This window comes from Gopherus flavomarginatus, chromosome 14, assembly GCF_025201925.1.
Source record: "Gopherus flavomarginatus isolate rGopFla2 chromosome 14, rGopFla2.mat.asm, whole genome shotgun sequence".
Taxonomy (NCBI): Eukaryota; Metazoa; Chordata; order Testudines; family Testudinidae; genus Gopherus; species Gopherus flavomarginatus.
This window is the reverse complement of record NC_066630.1, coordinates 19,691,767-19,713,895: the sequence shown is the minus strand read 5'-3', so window position 1 is coordinate 19,713,895 and position 22,129 is coordinate 19,691,767. Positions and strand designations below refer to the sequence as shown.

The window sequence follows — 22,129 nt, the reverse complement described above, 5'->3', positions numbered from 1 at the left end:
GCACTTTTGTTTCTTCTGGGATTAAAGTATAAATTAAGAAAGATATATTTATATAAGTGGCATTCACAGAACTCTCTACAGTCCTTATTTTCCAGATGTTTCTTTAACTAACCTTCTTTTCCTTTGCTCATTTATCATGCCTGAAGGGCCTATTTGCAAAAGTTCCAATGGTCACAGTCATGTCCTCTTGGATACTGCCACTCTCTCCACATTTCTGGAGCTCTACATGCCACTCTACTGCAAGGCCAACCTGATATAGAGGTTTGTCCTTGGTTTCCTCCATTCTACATGCTGAGGAGAGGGCCAGGAAAGCAGAATGCCATCTAGCTGATGCAGTGCTCTGGGGGTTTTGTTTAGTCTGACTGTTCCTGACTATGATTTCATCCAGGCGGCCACACTTTATTAGGCCAAGCAACCAGAACATATGCCACAGAGAGCATTCCTGTGTAGTATTTCCACATGGAATTTCTGATTGTTTATTCTGCAGTGCAATTGTGCAGGAAAACGCTGTCATTTTCTAGGCTCAGAAAAGTAGCGTCTGCCAGTAGAGAGTGCAAGAGCTACCCTCTATGAATTATGCACTTAACATTGTAGCTTCCTGACAACGCTCCTTGCATGGGTCCTAACACATCTAGTTCTGTTGTACTATTCAAGATCTACCTCATTTCAGTTTTCTTCCAGTTACTTATAGCACTTACCCTCTTTGGATTATTACTCACAATCAGAACTTTTGGAGGGCAAACTTGGGCCACGCCTCTTTTTTACAGCCCAAGATTGTCTTTCTGAAATAAAGTACAAACATATATGCTTATATGTGGAATAAAGTACAAATAAATATATATAAAAATATAAATAAATGAGTATACATAAAAGATATGTAAAAAAGATTCTCTCCCCCCCGCCAAAAAAAAAAATAAAAGAAATTTTTCTCTCCTGAAAACCTAAGGAACCTGGCAGCTGGTTGGGGTTTCCTTCTTCTGCAAGTTTTCCTTTAGAATTTGAAATGTCTTAGTCAAATATTCAAAAATGATCAGGGTTATTATGCAGTTTAGTAGCAAACGATATGTGTATATAGATTTTTAAACAAACTCCCCTGTTTTGATCAAAATTAATTTCCCCTGCAGACAATGCATAATTCAGCAGTTTCGGGGAGGGGGGAGAGAAGGATGCATGTAAAACTTTAAAGGGAAATACCACCCGTGGAAATGTGAAGGCACTGAAATGTCTCCACATGTACTTTCATCCTTCGGAAATTGAGAGTGACTAGATACTTAGAAAAAAATAAATAACCGTGCCTCCACATTAATTTCCCTGCCTGAAACAAACCAGCACCTGCTTCCCCTTTCCCCAGGGAGCTCTGACTTTACTCTATTAGATTTGCATTAATAAGCGCGAGCAAGCCCCCTTGCTCAGACAAATCGCAGAGCGCCGAGCCCAGTGGAGCCGCCGTGACATCCGCCGCCCCCGCCTCTGGCCAAGAGGCAAGTGACAACGAAGGGGTCTGTTTCCCAGCTCCCGGGGCTGGGGACGCCGGCTCCGGCGGTGGCAGCCTCAGAGCAGGGCAAGGGGCTGGCAGGCTGCCTCCCGTGTTGCCATGGCGGAGGAGGAGGCGGAGGAGACGCAAGGGGAAGGGGAAGGGGAGCCGGCTCTCACTCAGCCCGTCAGAGCCCGCGCTGCCCAGCCTTGCCGGGAGGCAGGAGCAGCACTTCTCTGGGAGCCCGCCCGGCGCGGCGGCAGGAGGCGGGGGGAAGCAGCCGCCCGCGAGCTTGGGGCTGACTGTGCCACTTTTCTCCTCCCAGCCCAGCCCAGCTCCCTGCGCCCCGCCGGCGGGAGGCGCCGAAGTGCCCAGAGGGAGCCCAGCGCGCGGCGCGGAGACCCCGGCGGGAGGATGCGCTGAGCCGCCCCCAGAGGAGGGGGCGCTGCTCCCGCTGGGCCAGGTCAGTTCGCGCAGGTCCGTCCCCAGCGCGGCCCGGGGAGGGGTCACGGGCGGGCGCGGAGCAGCCCCCGGGGTCCCGGCGCGCCCTGCCACGCCCCAACTTCGGGAAAGTGCCGCTCGCGAGCGGCGCGGGGAAACTTTCCCGGGATTCCGGGGCGTCTCCGGCACCTGGGGCTGGCCTGGGCGGGGCCCCGAGGGACGCGCTGCGGCCGGGCGGGCGGGCCGGGGCAATCGGGAAATAACCAAGCAAACAAACTTGGGACCGGCTCCCGGCAGCAGTGTTAAGCGCCCCCCCCCCCCCCCCCCACGCGTGGTGAGGGCGGCTTTGACAAGCGGGGACTCGGGCTGGCACCTGCTCCCCACACTGCCAGGCTATTAAAAAGCCATGTTGTCTGCTGGGGGGTCTTACAGCCAACTCCTGCCCAGCGCACTCAGGACCCCAGCCTGAAGTTACTGGGAGTTTTGATTGAGTAATTGCAAGACGTTCGCCCCCAATTTCCCCCTTCCCGCCCCCCCCCCCACTCCAGTGGAAATGGTTCATTGATTAGTCCAGCGGGTGACCCAGCGGTTTGGCACTGGTTGATTTCTGTTCTCACTGCAGTTGTATTTTAGCAATGCAGCTTCTTGCATATGTGCATCAATTTTTTTTTTCCCAGGGAGAACAGTGTGAGGATTTTTAGCAGGCAAATGTAGTTCACATTGCTCTGCAGCTGGGAGATTTGTGGGCTTGAGAATCCCTAAATCCTCATTGACGTGACAGACCATAACAACTGAATGAGCTGCTACAGTCTAGCCGGTCAAAAAATTAGGCTGGGACAATTCCCAAATACATACTGATGGGATAATACACAATTCCACTAATGCCTTACTCTGTCTTTGCAGGATAGTGTGCATTTCAAAAGATGCTCATAAGTCCTTATACTATACACCAGAACTTTAAGGGGTTAATATATGCTTTGAACTAAGTTTCAAATAAATGAACGGATCTTTCAGAAGATGTATTTTTCTTCTTTAAACATATTTCGTTACAAAATCCCTTGATTATACCTTGGTAAAAAAAAAAACCCAATAGGTTGCAATTCAATTTCTACTTCTAACTCACCCTTTGTGTTCAGGGCTCAAACTATAAATGCCTAGGAAAGGGAGCTAACTCACTCTCTAATTTTCTCATTTTGTAGATAGAATTACATTCATTTAATCAGAGAAATTTTCTTCTAGATCATAATCTATATTAGTCTTGATTTTAATCTAACTCAGATTAGACCATTCAGACTGTACAGTACTGTACCATGCCACTTGAGCCATTTAAAACTTGGCTAAACAAAGCAGTGGAAAATACAGTATAGTGGACAATGTTGCATTGGCAGGTGAAGGAGCTAAATGTCTATCAGCCATTTTCTCTCTCTAATGTCTTGGATTCTTTGATATCTATAGTGAAATAACTAGGTGTAAAAAAGCAAGGTTGTAGCCTCAAGTCCAATTTTTTGGCTTCTGGGGGTTTAGGAAGCCCCATGAATTCAGTTTAATGTCGCTTTCTTCCTATAACTAGTTATCTTCAGAGGGAAATGTGTACAGTTTAACCTTAATCTGCTTATAAAAAACAGAGATGCACATTATTTGTGTCAGAAGGGTACCATGATGTATTTTGTTTCAAGAGTTAAATGTTACAGCTTTAAAGAACTCCAGCTACGGACATTGCCAGTTAGGAAGTTGAATAGTAAATGCTAATGGTCTGATATAAGGAATTCTCACAAATTAGAAATTTAGTCTAATTTGTTTATTAATTATTCTCATTACTGGATAAAAAAGCCATCCCTTGTTTCATTTTGTCAGATGACTGGCATCTCATAAATTCCTTTCGTGTTCATGGGATTTGCTTTTTTCCAGGAGTAGATCACAGAAGCTCTCAGTGTTGGGGATAACAGTTAAGCTCCTCTTTGGAATTCATGAGCTTCCAGATTAAACTTTTTGCTGACACCTGCTACCTAGGCCAGTTGAACACAAAGACAGCGGTCACCAGGGTTATTGGAGTTCTGCTACTGAGTAAAGTAAATACAAAAAAAAAAAAATATTCACTGCTCAGGTTAGATTACACAACCATATGGCGAAGCACTGTGAAAATGTAGCTTCTGGAGACCTAATGCAAGTTTGCTTCTAATGAAGCAAACTTTCAACAGCAATTACATGTAACAATTCAACCCATAGTGTAGACTGCTGCAGAGATTGGTAATCAATAACAACTTAATATACTTGGCAGAATCAAACAGAGAAAAAAATAAGTGACAGTGAACTGGACCCCTCCCACCCACTCCTTGTTCATAAGGTGTGAAGGATATTTTCTGAACACTAGTTTCAAGCACTGAAAAAATTTAGAAAGTGTCATAACAGAAGGTCAAGACTTAATTATTTGTAGGGAGACATCAATAAGAATGTGTTGATGATTTATTTATATATCACCAAAGCTGTAAAATAACAGTGAATTCTGATTTTCTTTTGCTACTTACTGAAAAGGGACATGAAAGGTGGAAGTTGCAACCGATTGATATTTGGAATCTGTGAAAGTTTTATATGGGCTACATATATGGTTGAGGATTTTGATTTTGCAACCAAAACGTCTGTTGGGAAATTTCATGCATATTTGCTGCATTTGTAATGAACATTTACAGATTATGGAATATCAGGAGAATTTGGCTTTTTAACATGTATTCAAATCTTTATGTTTGTGTAAGCTAAGAACTACTTTTTGCTTTATGCTATTTGAAAAGTGTGTCTATTGGGCTTGTTTGAGTATCTTCCAAAATCACATTGAAAAAACTAAAATTTTTTGAAAAATGTCTTGAAAAATGTCTTGAAAAATGTCTGTGTACTCAATGTACTGCTCCTGGCCCACAATTAATGCCAAAAATCAATTGGCTAATATGCTTTTTATGTTTCTGCTGATCACAGACAGGATGGGAGTGTAAAAGCTTTTATTGCTATCTGGTGATTAGTACATAGTAGTGGTAAGTAAATAGCTTGTAATCAGGTGGCTTCAATACTAGAGTTTAATGCATTGTATATAGTAAGGGGCAGGGGTTGCCTTACAATGGCATCAGGACTCAATCCTACTCCCACAGACATCCAAAGGAATTTTACCAGTTACTCCAGTGGGAGCAGGATTGGGTTAGATGACTGGAAAGAAAGTAGTACTGAAGATCTACTTTAGATAATCCTGACTATTCTCTCTGGTTTATGATGATGGGTTAAATTACAGCAAGAAACTCAGTTGCCCACCCTTCTGTCAGTAGAAATGCTCCTGATCTTGTCTATTTAGTTGATTAAATTCATCACGTCCTGTCTGAAGTAAATGAGGAAGAGTCTGAAATTAGCAAGAAAACAGAACAGCATAGGAGCAGAGAGGTGAGAAGGAAAGTTAAAGTAAAAATGGGTAGAGAGAGATGCTCAAAGTATGTTAAATTTAACTCCCCTCCTAATATCATGAGATCCTGGACATCATTAAAATGATTGGTTTACCCTATGCTAGGGGTCAAGAGTGTTAAGGCCAAATTCTAGTCCCAGTAACATCAATAGCTGAACTCCACTTTGGCAGGTGCTGCCAATAAACTCTACTATACTCCATTACAATATTCTTACTGATCTTAAAAATAAGACCATTTATCATTGTTTTTTGGTGATAGAAATACTAAAATAATGGTTTACTAGATTTGTTGGAGGCTGTGAATTACACAAGGTGGATGAACAATATGGATAACTGTATGGATGAATGAGACATCTCATCAATGAGCAATTAACCTATTAAGAAGCTGTAAACATCTGTGGCACTTTAACCAAACCACTGAACATATTGGAATTTAGGGCCCAATCCTAAGCAAGAGTTCCTCTTGTGGAGTGCCCACAGGATATGGTTTATAATATATGCAAAACAAAAGATTAATACTACTGCTTATATATGAGATCAATACTGGCAGAATATTTAGTGTACATAGTGTATACACTATTTATTATGATGATTATTTTGTATTTAGTTTTACCACCAGTTTAAAATATAATCAGTAGAGGGTACATACGTTGTGAAATATGCTTTTCTGTTTTTCACACCATTGTGGCAAGTGCTGGGAGAAATATATTAAGATGGTAAATGCAAAGTAATTAGGCTTGGAAGGATTAGATATTTATCAGTAAATGTTGGTAAACATTGATTTCACCATACACACACAAAGATGAAAAATAATTCCATTACTAATAGGCAAAATTTACAGATAGGCAAAGTAAGAAAAATTATGTTCTTAAATCAAACTCTAATAAATAATCAACATCTGCTTGGTATATTTTGACATGTGACCTTGACAACTTGTGTTCTAATAGTTTAAAGCTTTAACTTTTTGATTCTCAACATCTGTCATTAAGTAATTGCCCGACTCCCCCATTGTCTGACCCTCCCTGATTTCCCACAACTGTGAACCTTTAAATTGATTAAAAATTGGGGGAAAATGCTTAAAAATAAACATTAATATTATCTGTCAATTATTAAAAACATAAAAATTATTTTCTGTCCAGTCTCACTATGTGACCAAATTTGCTTTAACTGAAACTAATGTCAAAGCTTCCATTGACTTTCACTGGAGCAGGAGTCAGCCCAATGTGCACACTGAGCTAAAGTAAAAGAGCAAAAGCTAAAGCACAGAGTGTGCAGATCCAGCCAAAGCTGGCTTGCAAGTCATTTTTCATTAGTCACAAAAGATAAGTGACTATGGAATCACACCTTTTAAGTGAATGTTGAGGACAGAAGAGAAATAAAGTTTAACTGTACGAAACAAACCACAGATTTTTCTAATCAACATAATGATGTTTAACTAGGGCACAATTCAAACCACAAAGGAAGGTGAGAGATTTTGCAAATTAGTCATGGCAAAAATGGTGAATTTCACAGCTCCAAGTGAATTCATGTTAAAGGATGAAACAGCACAAAGTGATTAACAGAGTTCTAACTGATAGAAATCATAAACATGTGAACCTCATCAGGCAAGAGCTTATATTTCTCTCTGAATTCACGTGAGCCAAAGAAACAACATTGTTTCTACCTACTTTTTTCCTTAATCCTCACAGGGCCTTTGGTGAGGTTGTTCACAAGTGCATTCCTGGAGCATGCAGCACTCACACAGACATCACTGGAAGTTTTGAGAGAAGGTAGAAAAACAAGTAGTCTGATTTTCAACCAAAACTCATTTTGCAGGAACAAACAAGGAGGCTGGGCCTCACTGCAACTGCAAATATATATATTAGTACCATTGAAACCCAGATCCACAGCTTCAGCTGAGGAGCATGTAGCACAACAAGGAAGGGGGTGCAAAGTGTCATTAAGGCCACCTTTCCATTTCCTCAATGATGGGCTGATTGTATATCAATCTGGTCCCCAGCATAAATCCACCAAAGCTCAAAGGAGAATAAGATAGCTGGGAGGGGAATGATCTCAGAGATGCCTCACTGACACTATTCCATCAGGAGGTCCCCTTACTCTGGGGTGAACCTTCTGCGGCTAGCTATACTGGTTTTAGAGCCACTTTGTATTGGTGGGAGAGCTCACAAAGCTGCTCAAATAATCCCATCCCATAATTATAAGCAACCATTAAATAGCCCATTCAGATATGTTTCCCCCCAAAACACATGCAGTTTCCACTGCTCGAGGAGAGAGGGCTCTAGTTCATGAACCTCTGTATCCTGTGCTCATACATGAATGCCACTGGCAGGGCACCTGGGTAGCTGTTATAGCTCATTTTAGGCAAAAGGTTCAGTAATCTGGTGAAGCTACATTAATCATCACTTGTATTTCTATCTAGATTAAGATAAATGTAAAACAATGCAGAAAAATGTCAGCATTATGTCTTATTTATTTTGCTTCAGGTTGGGGAGGGAAGGATAGCTCAGTGTTTTGAGCATCGGCCTACTAAACCCAGGGTTGTGAGTTCAATTCCTGAGGGGGTCATTTAGGGAACTAGGGTAAATATCTGTCTGGGGATTAGTTCTGCTTTGACCAGTGGTTGGACTACATGACCTCCTGAGATTCTTTCCAACCCTGATATTCTATGATATGATGCACTGCCCTGGGTGCTGTCAAGAATTAAAAATCAATATAGCAAAATACAACCAACCTGGAATAATCCCTCCTCTTCTCAAATTAACCTCATTCAGTTTCTAACCTACCCTCCACAGAAAGCCCAAGAGAATGTTGACTTAACAGTATGCCAGGAGGATTAAAAAAGCCAGTCTCTGGCAGACCACATGGGAACAAGAGCAAGTTCCATGGCCATGAACCCTTCACAGAGCATGCTCTGCTGTCAGCCTTCTTGTATTAATTGAGGGAGTTTGAGCTTTATTGCCTGTGTTCAGTCACAGCTGTATTAGTATCACACAGCCAAAATCAAAACCATTTACAACTTTATCAAAACCAGTTCCTTACATTCCACCTGGAAGCTATTATGCACCCAGAGTAGACTACCAAACACCAGCATGTTCAGTATGTGCTCTCTACACAAAGCCCTGCGGAATGAGTATCTATGCAGAAACCTGTTCACTTGGAAGGTCTGACTCTGTGAACTCAGAGAGAGGCTTTAAAACTGTACATACAGAGAAGAAACAAAACAGAATTGATTATTATTATTGAATGAGGCTGGGGAAAAACAACAACATTTGAATAGAATTAGCATTTCAAAAGCAAAGATTGGAAAGGTCTGCAGTCTCATGATAGACAATTTGAAAAGTTTATCAAACTTCAAAAACCAGCCCAAGCCCTTTTCTCCAGAATTGATTTGAAAAGTTGGCAGACTTAAGAAACCTTTCGGAAACATTTTGCAGATCAATGCTAATTTGATGCATAGGAGCTCAGCATTGTGCCAATTTACTGTCAAACTGATATTAACTAGGCACTTTTCTTAGAATGTTTATAGCCAAATGTCTATTAAATATGCAAACTCGACAATTACACCACGTCCCTTAAAATATTCCATTTGAAATGTTTTTCAAAACCTCCAGAAATGGCCTTTCACTCTTAATCACAAAGAAACTATGCTTACTATAAGGTCCAAATTCTTGTTCTGGAAAAAAGGGATAGAGGATGCTCTTGTAATTAAGACACAAGGCTGTTAACCAGGAGATAGGCTTTCAGCTTCCAAAGCTGCCAAAAGACCTCCATGATCTTGGTAAAGTCTCTTAGGGCTCAGTCTTCTAATTCTTGTTCACACAACAACCAACCTCATGGAAGTAAGTTAATTTAAGTACATGAGACTACTTGAGATAGTAGTAATGTTTCATATGAGTAGGGGTTGCAGGATCAGGTACTTAAGCTTTCTGAGCACAATTTTCAAACTTGGGTGCCTTTAGTTAGATACCTAAATGTGCATTTAAGTACCTAAATAAAAATGCCTGTTTTACAGCTCTCATTAACTTCAGTGTGAGCTGCGGATGGGCCAGATCCATCAAAATCAGGCTACTTTTGATCCTGCTGATACTTACACATGAATATCTTTATGTATGTTAGTAGTTCCATTTTGTCCAGTGTGATTGTTCATGCACATAAAGTTACCCACATATGAGTTTGCAGGATCAGGGTCATAGTTAGGTTCCTAACATTAGTCATCCAAATTTGAGCCAATGTGTCTTAGTTTTGCTATCTCTAAAATGGTGATAATATTATTCACTTAACTTGGTTAAACTAAATTCAGTAATTTTTTTTTACTATGTTTAGATCTTCTGATGGACGATATATATAAATGCAAATCACCATCTTTTACTATATTATGTAATCATAGTTTTTCACACAACCAGCCTTAGATCCTCCATGCAGTATGTGAGCTGCATTAGCAAAATAATAATATTAGAAACCCAAAATATACCAGAAAAAGAAAGTTAAACTAATGCATAAAATGGAGCCATCTGTGAAGTCAAAGTGCACTTGCATTTATTTCATTTGGCAAGAAAATAAAGAGCTTTGATCTCTGAAACTCTGGATAACTTATTTCTCAGGAGTCACAAAATTCATTTAGGAAACAATAATAATCCATAAAACAATGGACGAAATTGCAAAGTAGAGTCCAGGCCAATAAAACATATGAGCCTCTAGACACATAAAGGTTAGGCCACCATGAATCTGATCTTTGTGTTGCAGTTTAGAGTGCAATTATTTCTTTCATTTACTCCTCCCTCCCCGCAAAAAAAGACCATATAACAGAACTTCAAATTGTTAGGTAGTGAAAATGTATTTACGATTTTTCAGATTAGATTGATTGACGATTCTATTCCAGAGTGCAGTGCTTGAAACCTATTTACTTCAGCAGGTTATCAAGTGACCACAAGTATATTTAAATTACTCCACATAAAGCACTTATGTCTGTCACTCCAGACTGCAGGTGCTCATCCCATCCAACACAGGTTTCAACATCCAACAGAGCGAGGCACAAGTTCATTCCTGTACCATGAGAACATTCTTGTCCAGATGTGTCAAAAAGCAATACTTATATCAAACTTGTAGGAAAAAATCTCCTACAACAGCAGCTGATCTGCAACCCCAACCGTTTAATTGTCTTTGTTAACAACAGTGATTCTGATATATACCATCATAGAATTAAGATTGTCTGATAATATTAGTTTCCATATTCACAAAATGCATGTGGACAGTATTTTAGATGATCAGTTATAATTTACTAGAAAAGCAGTCCACACCTGCTTATTAGTTACAGATGTAAGCTCAATCTGATTCAACTATTGTCCAATAAACTATTAATCTCTTCTGTCTCCTTCTTACCCTCTCCAAATTCACTTGCATTTATTCAGTTGCTTTCCCTCACCTTATTTTCTTGCCAAAATGGAAAAACGGCAGCTGTCTCAGCACTTGATGCCAATGCTGTTCTTTTGCAGGCAGGGGGTAAGGACCTGCTTTGGAGCTGACTCTTTTCCCCACAGAGACTGACAATATTTTCTCTTTAAATACGGGTCTGTGAGTTAATAGAACAGTCTGTCAGGTCTGCCTGCAGGCAGAGCTTTTACATATAAGCCAAAAAAAAAAGTACCATGGATTGGTGTGCATTGTTTTAGTTATTTATTTGGTTAAGAAAGAATTAAGAAAAGGGCAGGCATCCTTAAGTATAATATAATTTTCCTATTCATTAAAGTAACCATTATTGTTCCCATAAAAAGAGATTAAAATTTCACAAGTTTTTCTTTTATATTTGGTCTCTATTGTTATTATTTACATTGTGGTTGCTCTTATGGGCCACAATCAGGGATCAGAGTCCCATTGTACTAGGCTCTGCACGCCCACACAAAATTACAGCCCTTGCCTCAAAGAGCTTACATTCCAATTAAGTCCTATTATATGGAAGTACAGCATCTAGAACAATCCTTACTGTGGCCTTTGTGCACTATTGTCATACAAATAAAACAATCACATTATTCACACTGTTTTAATTATCTTAGTAATAATAACCTGTGCAGCAATTTTTACTTAGAAATAGATGTGTCAAGTTGTTGTTCAACTTTTGGTTTATGTTGGGAGAAATCTGAGCTTAGGCTAATGTCAAGAGTTTATTTGAAGTCTCTGTTATAATATCGGCATGTTGCTAGCACAGAGATACATCTGATTTTCATAAATATTTTATGGGGCTATATTCTCCTCCTCCTCATTTTGGGCTGGTTGACAAGGCTGTCCTCTCCCCCTACGTGTGATTGCAATCCGTTTCAGAGTTGTCTTGGAAAGCCAATTGATGATATTTCAATCAAAATGTTCTTATAACAAATTTCATTCAAATTCTGTCTGAAAGGGAGTTAAGGTTTCATCCTGCTGCTTAGAGAATGATATGCTAAATCTAGCTTCCCATGGGCTTGGCTGCATTCCAAAGCTTTGTAATTTACAGTTCTCTTTCCTGATTCTGGATGTGACCTTGGAACCTTAACTGTGGGTAGATTTCTTAAGTTCACGCACTGGGCTTATTCTTTGTAAAACTGCCATCATGGAATCCTCTCCCGATTCTCTGGCGTTCAAATAATAAAGGATATTTCCCAATAAATAAACTAAATCAGATTAATACAGCTGTTACCGTATGGGCAGGTGGGTAGCCGGTTGCTAGAAGATGATTCATTTTCTCTGACTTTTTCACTAAAGCAACTGTTAGCCAGTAAATAACATTGCTGTTAAATGACCAAAAATGATTAGCTAATTTCAAAAGATGGAATGCATTTATAAAGAGATTTAAATTTTACTAGTTAAAGACATTTTCTGCAGAGATATCTACAAAACAGCTATCTGCAGATCTTCAATCAGCTGCTCTTACTGATGTGCTTATACTGAGGAATCACTTGAAAGAAAGATTATGTAATTTTAAAAAATGGTTAAATTATAATGTGACATTATTATAGTTATTATTTTATAGTGTGTGCAAGATGCTTTACAAAAAAAATGAGAGTGAGTCCATGCCAGAGGAGCTTACAACCAAAACAACATATGACATTTCTGAACAGAAAAATCATGTCTCTGAGAGAAGTTATTTCCCCTTGAAGATTACATTCATTATAAGTACTAATAGATACATATTTAAAATAACTATGATTACATCAGTTAAATAGCTATTCTGAAATATGATGATTTGAGCTGTTGACTATAACTGTAGATTGTTTTAACCGTTACTGAATGCAAGTAACAACTTCTATAAAGGTGGAGTAGATTCATGGTGCTTTTCTGTTCTTTTAATTCATTCCAGATTTTCAAGAATATAAATTCTAGAAGTATTTATCTTGATTCCTCCAGACTGAGAATATTTAAAAGCAAACTAGGCAGAAAAGAGTGATGCATTTTTTAAAAAACAACTTTCATGCTTTGTTTCTTGGCCAAGAGAATTATCAGTGATTTTCAGCACCAGACATTACAAAGATCAGTTTTAAGACCACAAGAAGTCAACACTTGCCATTTCTTCAGCCTTTAAAAAAATAGAGCAGGTTTTTCAAAATACTCAGTATTATCTAACCCTGTGTCCACTGAACTCTGTAAGAGTTTTACCAGTGATTCAATTGGGGTGCTTTTGAAAATCCCATCTGCATTGTGTACTGTGAGGATATTAGAGCTTTGCTATGTTAACAAGATATTTATCAACAAATTAGATGCTTAAAATCTGATTATGCAAGTGTTAATTTAAATACTGCTCAAAGGGTGCTCAGCACCTCTCAAGTTGAGACACAATAGGCCCAATCCTCAGCTGGTGCAAATCAGCATCACTCCACTGGGCTTTTTTCATGTTATTACTATTTAATTTGATTATCAACCTAACTTGTCTAAAGACAATAAAGATTAATGTCATGGTTTAGACACACAAGGATGATACTTTAATGAATTTTCCTTAATAATTTTAAAGATACAGTGGAATCACATTTAAAATCTCATGTAGTTCCCATTTTAAAACATACTGTAAAGAAACAAACTGGTGGAATTTATAAAATGATATGATGTAGCAATGGGAAGACTTAGTAGGCCATCTAGACCTCAGTTCACTACTGAGATGTGCAGGCAAGTTCCCTGCATATCCCTAAAAGCAGCAAAGAATCCTGTGGCACCTTATAGACTAAGCCTAACAGACGTTTTGGAGCATGAGCTTTCGTGAGTGAATACCCACTTCGTCAGCTGCATATCCCTAGAGGCAGTCGGAAGCATACTACTTCCATGCTTGTCTCCTGACAAAAGCTGGAGTAACTGTTATTACACAGCTGTGCTCCTCTCATGCAGCTCCAACATATCTGAAAGCACTCTAGTGCATGCGGGCACAAGAGCATATGGGCTAGAAGGGAAGGGTGGGCATGTTCTGCCTTCTAGGCCAGCGAGCTAGGTTTCAGACCTTAAAAGTTGTTCAGCAGGCTAACAAGTCACTCCAGTTTTAGGGCAGGAATAATGCAATATGCATCTCTTTGCAGAAACCCTTTTCAGGGATAGCCCAGTAAAGGAGTGTCAATGAGAAGCCAATCACAGGTCTCTTCTCCCCATGAGTGGTAGGGGCACTGCCCAAAGTGAAATAGGAAAAAAAAGCACTGCTCTACAAGACATGCCATGAGTCAGATAGCTGGAGTGCATATCACCTGGGGCCAGATGTGCAGCCATTCTACTGACTGCTGTTCCTGGATAGTGGTGAAGGGCATGTCTGTGTGCTGTACACTAGGCATTTGCTTTGGCACTTACTCTGTAATTGTGCTATAAACCATCTGATTACTGGCTGCCCTTTACATAAGAGTTTGGCTAAATGCCAATGAGAGAGGCATCTTTGATTGGTTACCTGAGTATCATTGTGCATAGTGAGTTGGATACTCCCACGTGTAGCAACGCTTGCCTAGTTCCTCCCTCTGCAGCAACTGACTACTGCCTCTTGGGTACCTTGTGGAATATGAAAGTATTATCTGTATAACCCACAGGCAACGTTTTATGAGTTCACTAGCACACCTATCTGAGAGTCAGTCTAGCTGTGCCATAGATCTGGCTGAACAGATTCCACTTCATTTCTAAGGACTGAGAAGAGCTATCATAACCTTAGTCCCAGATTTGGACCTTAGCGTCCAAAATATGGGGATTAGCATGAAAACCTCCAAGCTTAGTTACCAGCTTGGACCTGGTACCTGCTGCCACCACCCAAAAAATTAGAGTGTTTTGGGGCACTCTGGTCCCCCTGAAAAACCTTCCCTGGGACCCCAAGACCCAAATCCCTTGAGTCTCACAACAAAGGGAAATAATCCTTTTTCCCTTCCCCCCTCCAGGTGCTCCTGGAGAGATACACAGACACAAGCTCTGTGAAACTACACAGAGAGACTCCCCCTCTCTGTTCCCAATCCTGGAAACAAATAGTACTTTCCTATTCCCCCAGAGGGAATGCAAAATCAGGCTAGCAAATCCAACACACAGATCTCCCCGATTTCTTCCTCCCACCAATTCCCTGGTGAGTACAGACTCAATTTCCCTGAAGTAAAGAAAACTCCAACCGGTCTTAAAAGAAAGCTTTATATAAAAAGAAAGAAAAATACATACAAATGGGCTCTCTGTATTAAGATGATACAATACAGGGTCAATTGCTTAAAAGAATATTGAATAAACAGCCTTATTCAAAAGAATACAAATCAAAGCACTCCAGCACTTATATTCATGCAAATACCAAAGAAAAGAAACCATATAACTTACTATCTGATCTCTGTGTCCTTACACTTAGAAACAGAAGATTAGAAAATAGAACTACTTCTCCAAAGCTCAGAGAAAGCAGGCAGACAGAAAACAAAGACTCCGACACAAACTTCCCTCCACCCAGAGTTGAAAAAATCCGGTTTCCTGATTGGTCCTCTGGTCAGGTGCTTCAGGTGGAAGAGACATTAACCCTTAGCTATCTGTTTATGACACGCCCCCCAAATTGCAGACAGTGGGGAAGCTCACTGGCGGCGATTTCCTTCTAGAACTTGAAAATAAACAGATTAATACAACACATACACCTTTACATATACTCCTAAGTATATAACTAACAGACTTCTACATTTTAAGAACACTTTTTAACTACTGAATTCTGGGAAACTCTGACGGGAGAGTGCATCAGCTACTTTGTTAGAAGCTCCTGTGATGTGTTGAATTTTAAAATCAAAATCTTGGAGAGCTAAACTCCAACGAAGAAGTTTCTTGTTGTTCCCCTTGGCAGTATGAAGCCACTTTAGTGCAGCATGGTCAGTTTGTAGTTGGAACCGCCGTCCCCAAACATATGGGCGTAGCTTTTCCAGGGCGTACACAATGGCATAGCATTCCTTTTCACTGACTGACCAGTGACTTTCCCTCTCAGACAGTTTCTTGCTGAGAAACACGACAGGATGGAAGTTGTGATCTGTTGCTTCCTGCATGAGCACTGCTCCTATACCACGCTCAGATGCATCTGTGGTTACTAGGAATGGCTTGTCAAAATCCGGGGCCCTGAGCACAGGGTCAGACATGAGCGTTGCCTTAAGTTGGGTAAAGGCCTTTTGACACTCATGAGTCCACTTAACTGCATTTGGCTGGGTCTTTTTGGTCAGGTCGGTCAGTGGGGCAGCGATTTGGCTGTAGTGGGGTACAAATCGCCTGTAGTATCCGGCCAAGCCTAAGAAGGATTGGACCTGCTTCTTGGACCGTGGGACAGGCCACTTTTGGATAGCATCCACCTTGGCCTGTAGGGGGTTTATGGTTCCTCGACCCACCTGGTGCCCCAGGTAAGTCACTTTGTTTTGGCCTATTTGACACTTTTTGGCCTTAACAGTTAGTGCGGCCTGCCTGATGCGCTCAAAGACCTTTTCCAGGTGTAGTAGGTGTTCGGGCCAGGAGTCTGAAAAAATGGCCACATTATCGAGGTAGGCAACTGCAAATTCTCCCAGTCCAGCTAGTAGACCATCTACCAGCCTCTGGAAGGTGGCGGGTGCATTTCGAAGGCCGAAAGGAAGGACATTGAATTCATACACCCCCGCATGGGTGACGAATGCTGACCTCTCCTTGGCAGGTTCATCTAGCGGTACTTGCCAGTACCCCTTGATTAAGTCTATTGTAGAGATGAGACACCGTCAGGCCACTCAGCATCCTCTCCCTGGACTGTAAACTGACAAACCTGTAAGTCTCTGGAATAGAAAGGCTTGAGAGAATTAACATGGTACACTTTAGGTTTTAGTGAGGAATTGGGAAATGCTATGAGGTAGTTTACAGCTCCCAGGCGCTCTTGGACCGTGAATGGCCCTTCCCATGATGCTTTCATCTTATGGGCCTGTTGCGCCTTCAAGACCATAACCTGGTCTCCTACCTTGAAGGACCGATTTTTGGCATGTCTGTCATACCAGGCCTTTTGCTCTTCTTGAGCATCCTTTAGGTTTTCTCTAGCAAGGGCTAAAGAGTGTTGGAGGGTGCTTTGTAGGTTGCTTACAAAGTCCAGAATGTTAGTTCCTGGAGAAGGCGTAAACCCCTCCCATTGCTGCTTCACCAACTGTAATGGCCCCTTAACCTCGTGACCATACACAAGTTCAAATGGTGAAAACCCTAAACTGGGATGTGGTACAGCCCTGTAGGCAAACAGCAACTGCTGCAACACTAGGTCCCAATTATTGGAGAATTCGTTGATGAATTTTCGTATCATGGCCCCCAGAGTTCCATTGAACCTTTCCACCAGGCCATTGGTTTGATGGTGGTACGGGGTGGCAACCAAGTGATTCACCCCATGAGTTTCCCACAGTTTTTCCATGGTCCCTGCCAGGAAATTAGACCCTGAATCTGTAAGGATGTCGGAGGGCCAACCTACCCTGGCAAAGATGTCTGTTAGGGCCAGGCACACAGTGTTAGCCCTGGTGTTGCCTAGAGCGACTGCTTCTGGCCATCGGGTAGCAAAGTCCACTAAAGTCAGTACGTACTGCTTTCCTCTGGGCGTCTTTTTTGGGAAAGGGCCCAGAATATTCACAGCTACTCGCTGAAATGGGACCTCAATTATGGGGAGTGGCTGGAGAGGGGCCTCGACCTGGTCTTGAGGCTTTCCCACTGTTTGGCATACCTTACAAGACCGGACATACTTGGCAACGTCCTTGCCCATCCCCTCCCAGTGGAAGGACTTCCCCAACCGGTCCTTGGTTCTGTTCACCCCAGCATGGCCACTGGGATGATCATGGGCTAAGCTTAAGAGCTTCTCCCGGTACTTAGTTGGAGCCACCAACTGTTTTTGCGGCTGCCATTTTTCCCGGTGTCCACCAGAAAGAATTTCCTTGTATAAAAGTCCTTGGTCTATAACAAACCGGGATCGATTAGAAGAGCTGAGAGGCGGTGGGGTGCTCCGTGCCGCCGCCCACGCTTTCTGAAGGCTGTCATTTGCTTCCTGCTCAGTCTGGAACTGTTCCCTTGAGGCTGGGGTCACCAGTTCTTTCTTAGACTGTGGACTTGGGCTTGGTCCCTCTGGAAGCGATGTAGGTGATGGGGTTGTTTCCGTTACTGGTGAACCGCTTTCTGCTGGTGCACCTGAGGGTATTTCAGGCTCTGGCTGAGCCTTTTGGGTATGGTTGTCTTTTGCTTCTGCCAGTTCTGGCTCGCTGGCGCCCTCTCGCGTTGAGTTTGAAAATGTGGTTGCACTTGCTGGTGCTGGTTGCTGTTCCAGTTCCGGGCCTGGGACTGGAGATGCTGTGGCTGCTTCAGTGGTAGGCATGGAATTCGGGTCCACTACCTCTGTCTGGGTCTCTGGTAACACAGACGGGGCCTCTGTGGACGGCTCAGGAACAGGAATGGGTCTGGAAGCTTGCCTGGTTTGGCTACGTGTAACCATTCCCACTCTCTTGGCCCGCCTCACCTGGTTGGCCAAGTCTTCCCCCAGTAGCATGGGGATAGGATAATTGTCATAGACTGCAAAAGTCCACATTCCTGACCAGCCTTTGTACTGGACAGGCAGTTGAGCTGTAGGCAAGTCTACAGCTTGTGACATGAAGGGGTAAATTGTAACTTTGGCCTTTGGGTTGATGAATTTGGGGTCAACGAAGGATTGGTGGATAGCTGACACTTGTGCCCCCGTGTCTTTCCACGCAGTAACCTTCTTTCCGCCCACTCTCAAATTTTCCCTTCGCTCCAAGGGTATTTGAGAGGCATCCGGGCCTGGGGATCTTTGGTGTGATGGTGGTGTAATGAATTGCACTCGCATGGTGTTCTTTGGACAGTTGGCCTTGATATGTCCCAGTTCATTACACTTAAAGCATCTTCCATCTGATGGGTCACTGGGCCGAGGTGAGTTACTGGAGACTGGTGAGGTTGAAGGGTAGGGTATCTGTGGCTTTACTTGGGGGGTATGTGGGGTCTTTGGCTGTCCTCGGTTGTAGGGTTTATGGTCTGTGTGCCCCCTGGGGTAATCGTTCCCCTTGACAGTAGCTTTCTTGCTTTCTGCCAGTTCCATCCATTTGGCTCCAATCTCCCCCGCCTCAGCGATATCTTTGGGATTTCCATCTTGTATGTACCGTGTGATGTCTTCAGGAACACCATCCAAGAACTGCTCCATTTGTATGAGGAGGTGCAGTTCTTCCAAGGTTTGAACGTTGTTTCCTGTTATCCAGGCCTCATAGTTTTTTGCAATGTAGTAGGCGTGTTTGGGAAATGACACCTCTGGTTTCCACTTTTGGGTTCTGAAGCGCCGACGGGCATGATCTGGGGTTATCCCCATTCTGTATCTGGCCTTGGTTTGAAAAAGTTTATAGTCATTCATTTGCTGCTTAGGCATTTCAGCTGCCACCTCTGCTAAAGGTCCACTGAGCTGTGACCTCAATTCTACCATGTACTGGTCTTCGGGAATGCTGTACCCAAGACAGGCTCTTTCAAAATTTTCCAAGAAGGCCTCGGTGTCATCACCTGCCTTGTAGGTGGGAAATTTCCTGTGCTGTGGAGCAATAATTGGCGCCGGGTTGTTAGGGTTGGCTGGCACATGCAGCCCAGCTTTTGCCAACTCCAGTTCATGTTTTCTCTGTTTTTCCTTCTCTTCATTCTCTTTTTGTTGTTTTTCCATTTCTTGTTGGTGCTTTTCCATTTCTCGGCGGTGGGCCAACTCTTCTTCTGCTTGTTTCCTTCGGTAGGCCACCTCTTCTTCTTCTAGTTTTCTTTTGTGTGCTGCCTCTTGGGCTGCCTGTTCTCTTTGGAAGGCTGCCAGTTTGATGCTTTCTTCCTTTTCTTTCAGCTCCAGTTGTCACCTGTGTTCAGCTTCTTTGAATTGCTCTTCGGCCTCAATTTTTGCCTTAGAAGTCATGGTTCCTGTTTTCTTGTGTTGGGGTGCCCTCCGGTGTTTATCTTCTGCACTGCAGGCTCTGTTGCCTCCTGAAGTCTGCCTAGCAACAGTGCCTTTAGCTAATCTTCAATGTTAAGTAAACCTGAAAAACCACTTTATTTGCATGCATATAGTGCTGGAACTTGCCTCCTAATGGGAGGGCTATTGCATGACAAAAGACCCTTAACAGTCTGGTAATGGCTTCTTGCTTAACATGCAAGCCACAAACTGCCAGAGAGAGCAGAAAAAAAAATTCTCTCTGGTTCCCTTTTAAAACCAACTGTTTCTCTCTGCTAAAAAGCCCTTAGCAGAGAAGAGAAAAATATAATATTCCTACTGGCTTCTGGATTCTGTCTATATCCCACCACTGCTACACCATATCATAACCTTAGTCCCAGATTTGGACCTTAGCGTCCAAAATATGGGGGTTAGCATGAAAACCTCCAAGCTTAGTTACCAGCTTGGACCTGGTACCTGCTGCCACCACCCAAAAAATTAGAGTGTTTTGGGGCACTCTGGTCCCCCTGAAAAACCTTCCCTGGGACCCCAAGACCCAAATCCCTTGAGTCTCACAACAAAGGGAAATAATCCTTTTTCCCTTCCCCCCTCCAGGTGCTCCTGGAGAGATACACAGACACAAGCTCTGTGAAACTACACAGAGAGACTCCCCCTCTCTGTTCCCAATCCTGGAAACAAATAGTACTTTCCTATTCCCCCAGAGGGAATGCAAAATCAGGCTAGCAAATCCAACACACAGATCTCCCCGATTTCTTCCTCCCACCAATTCCCTGGTGAGTACAGACTCAATTTCCCTGAAGTAAAGAAAACTCCAACCGGTCTTAAAAGAAAGCTTTATATAAAAAGAAAGAAAAATACATACAAATGGGCTCTCTGTATTAAGATGATACAATACAGGGTCAATTGCTTAAAAGAATATTGAATAAACAGCCTTATTCAAAAGAATACAAATCAAAGCACTCCAGCACTTATATTCATGCAAATACCAAAGAAAAGAAACCATATAACTTACTATCTGATCTCTGTGTCCTTACACTTAGAAACAGAAGATTAGAAAATAGAACTACTTCTCCAAAGCTCAGAGAAAGCAGGCAGACAGAAAACAAAGACTCCGACACAAACTTCCCTCCACCCAGAGTTGAAAAAATCCGGTTTCCTGATTGGTCCTCTGGTCAGGTGCTTCAGGTGGAAGAGACATTAACCCTTAGCTATCTGTTTATGACAAGAGCTATGAAGGACAATTTGTAAAATGAAAACTCTGGATTTGAGTTTGAAAGATACCGCTCACTTTCTCCGAGTAAGACGCTTTCCCCAAACGAAATTTCTGTCTTAAGAATGGTCCCTATTCCTTGAATTAGAGTATATAGGAGGAGTTGGCTACTAAAGTGTTAGAAGAAAAGTAGTTTCCTTTAACTTCTTCAGTATTTAAACATTTTCTTTATATACTCATGTAAATGCCCATTTGTTCACTGGTAGTGATTTTGAGATTGATTTCTACAGTCCTCTGCATCAGCTATTCTCTTGGCTCAACTAATTGTATAGTAACAACCATTCCCATACTAGCTCCTTTGATTCTCCTGATATCTCTTTCAAATGAATAGGAAGGCAAATCAGCGTGAAGAGGGATAATTTAGTATTTATCCACATTTGGAGACTGAGAGTGTAATTGATGAATAAGGAACATAAAAGAGAGTAATACAAGAAAGGAGCTGGTCTGGTTTTGAAAAGTGGATCTGCTTCCTGATCCCAGTTAATAACATCTGTGTGACACCTTTTGCATCATAGACTATAAGGCCAGAAAAGGCTACTTGATTAATTCAACCTGGGCCTTTTGTATTTTACTACACCACTCACTGCATCTTTCTCAGGGATATCATATCTAGCTGTCAAGTATCAGAGGGATAGCCATGTTAGTCTGGATCTGTAAAAAGCAACAAAGAGTCCTGTGGCACCTTATAGACTAACAGATGTATTGGAGCATAAGCTTTCGTGGGTGAATACCACTTCATCAGACGCATGTAATAGAATTTTCCAGAGGCAGGTATAAATATGCAGGCCAGAATCAGTCTGGCGATAACGAGGTTAGTTCAATCAGGGAGGATGAGGCCCTCTTCTAGCAGTTGAGGTGTGAACACCAAGGGAGGAGAAACTGCTTTTGTAGTTGGCTAGCCATTCACAGTCTTTGTTTAATCCTGAGCTGATGGTGTCAAATTTGCAAATGAACTGAAGCTCAGCAGTTTCTCTTTGAAGTCTGGTCCTGAAGTTTTTTTGCTGTAGGATGGCTACCTTAATCTGCTATTGTGTGGCCAGGAAAGTTGAAGTGTTCTCCTACAGGTTTTTGTATATTGCCATTCATAATATCTGACTTGTGTCCATTTATCCT

General features: G+C 42.0%; 1 protein-coding gene across 3 annotated transcripts in view; it reads left to right on the top strand.

Annotated features, from left to right (window-relative positions):
* The first annotated feature begins 1,850 nt into the window (after positions 1-1,850).
* Positions 1,851-22,129, top strand: part of CHST8 (carbohydrate sulfotransferase 8) — a 270,097-nt gene continuing 249,818 nt past the window's right edge. For 2 of the 3 annotated variants that reach the window (XM_050922839.1, XM_050922837.1), the window contains exon 1: positions 1,851-1,937. The gene's annotated coding sequence lies outside the window, so the exon portion shown is untranslated. The remainder of the gene's footprint in view (positions 1,938-22,129) is intronic. The other variant, XM_050922838.1, reaches the window with a different exon arrangement.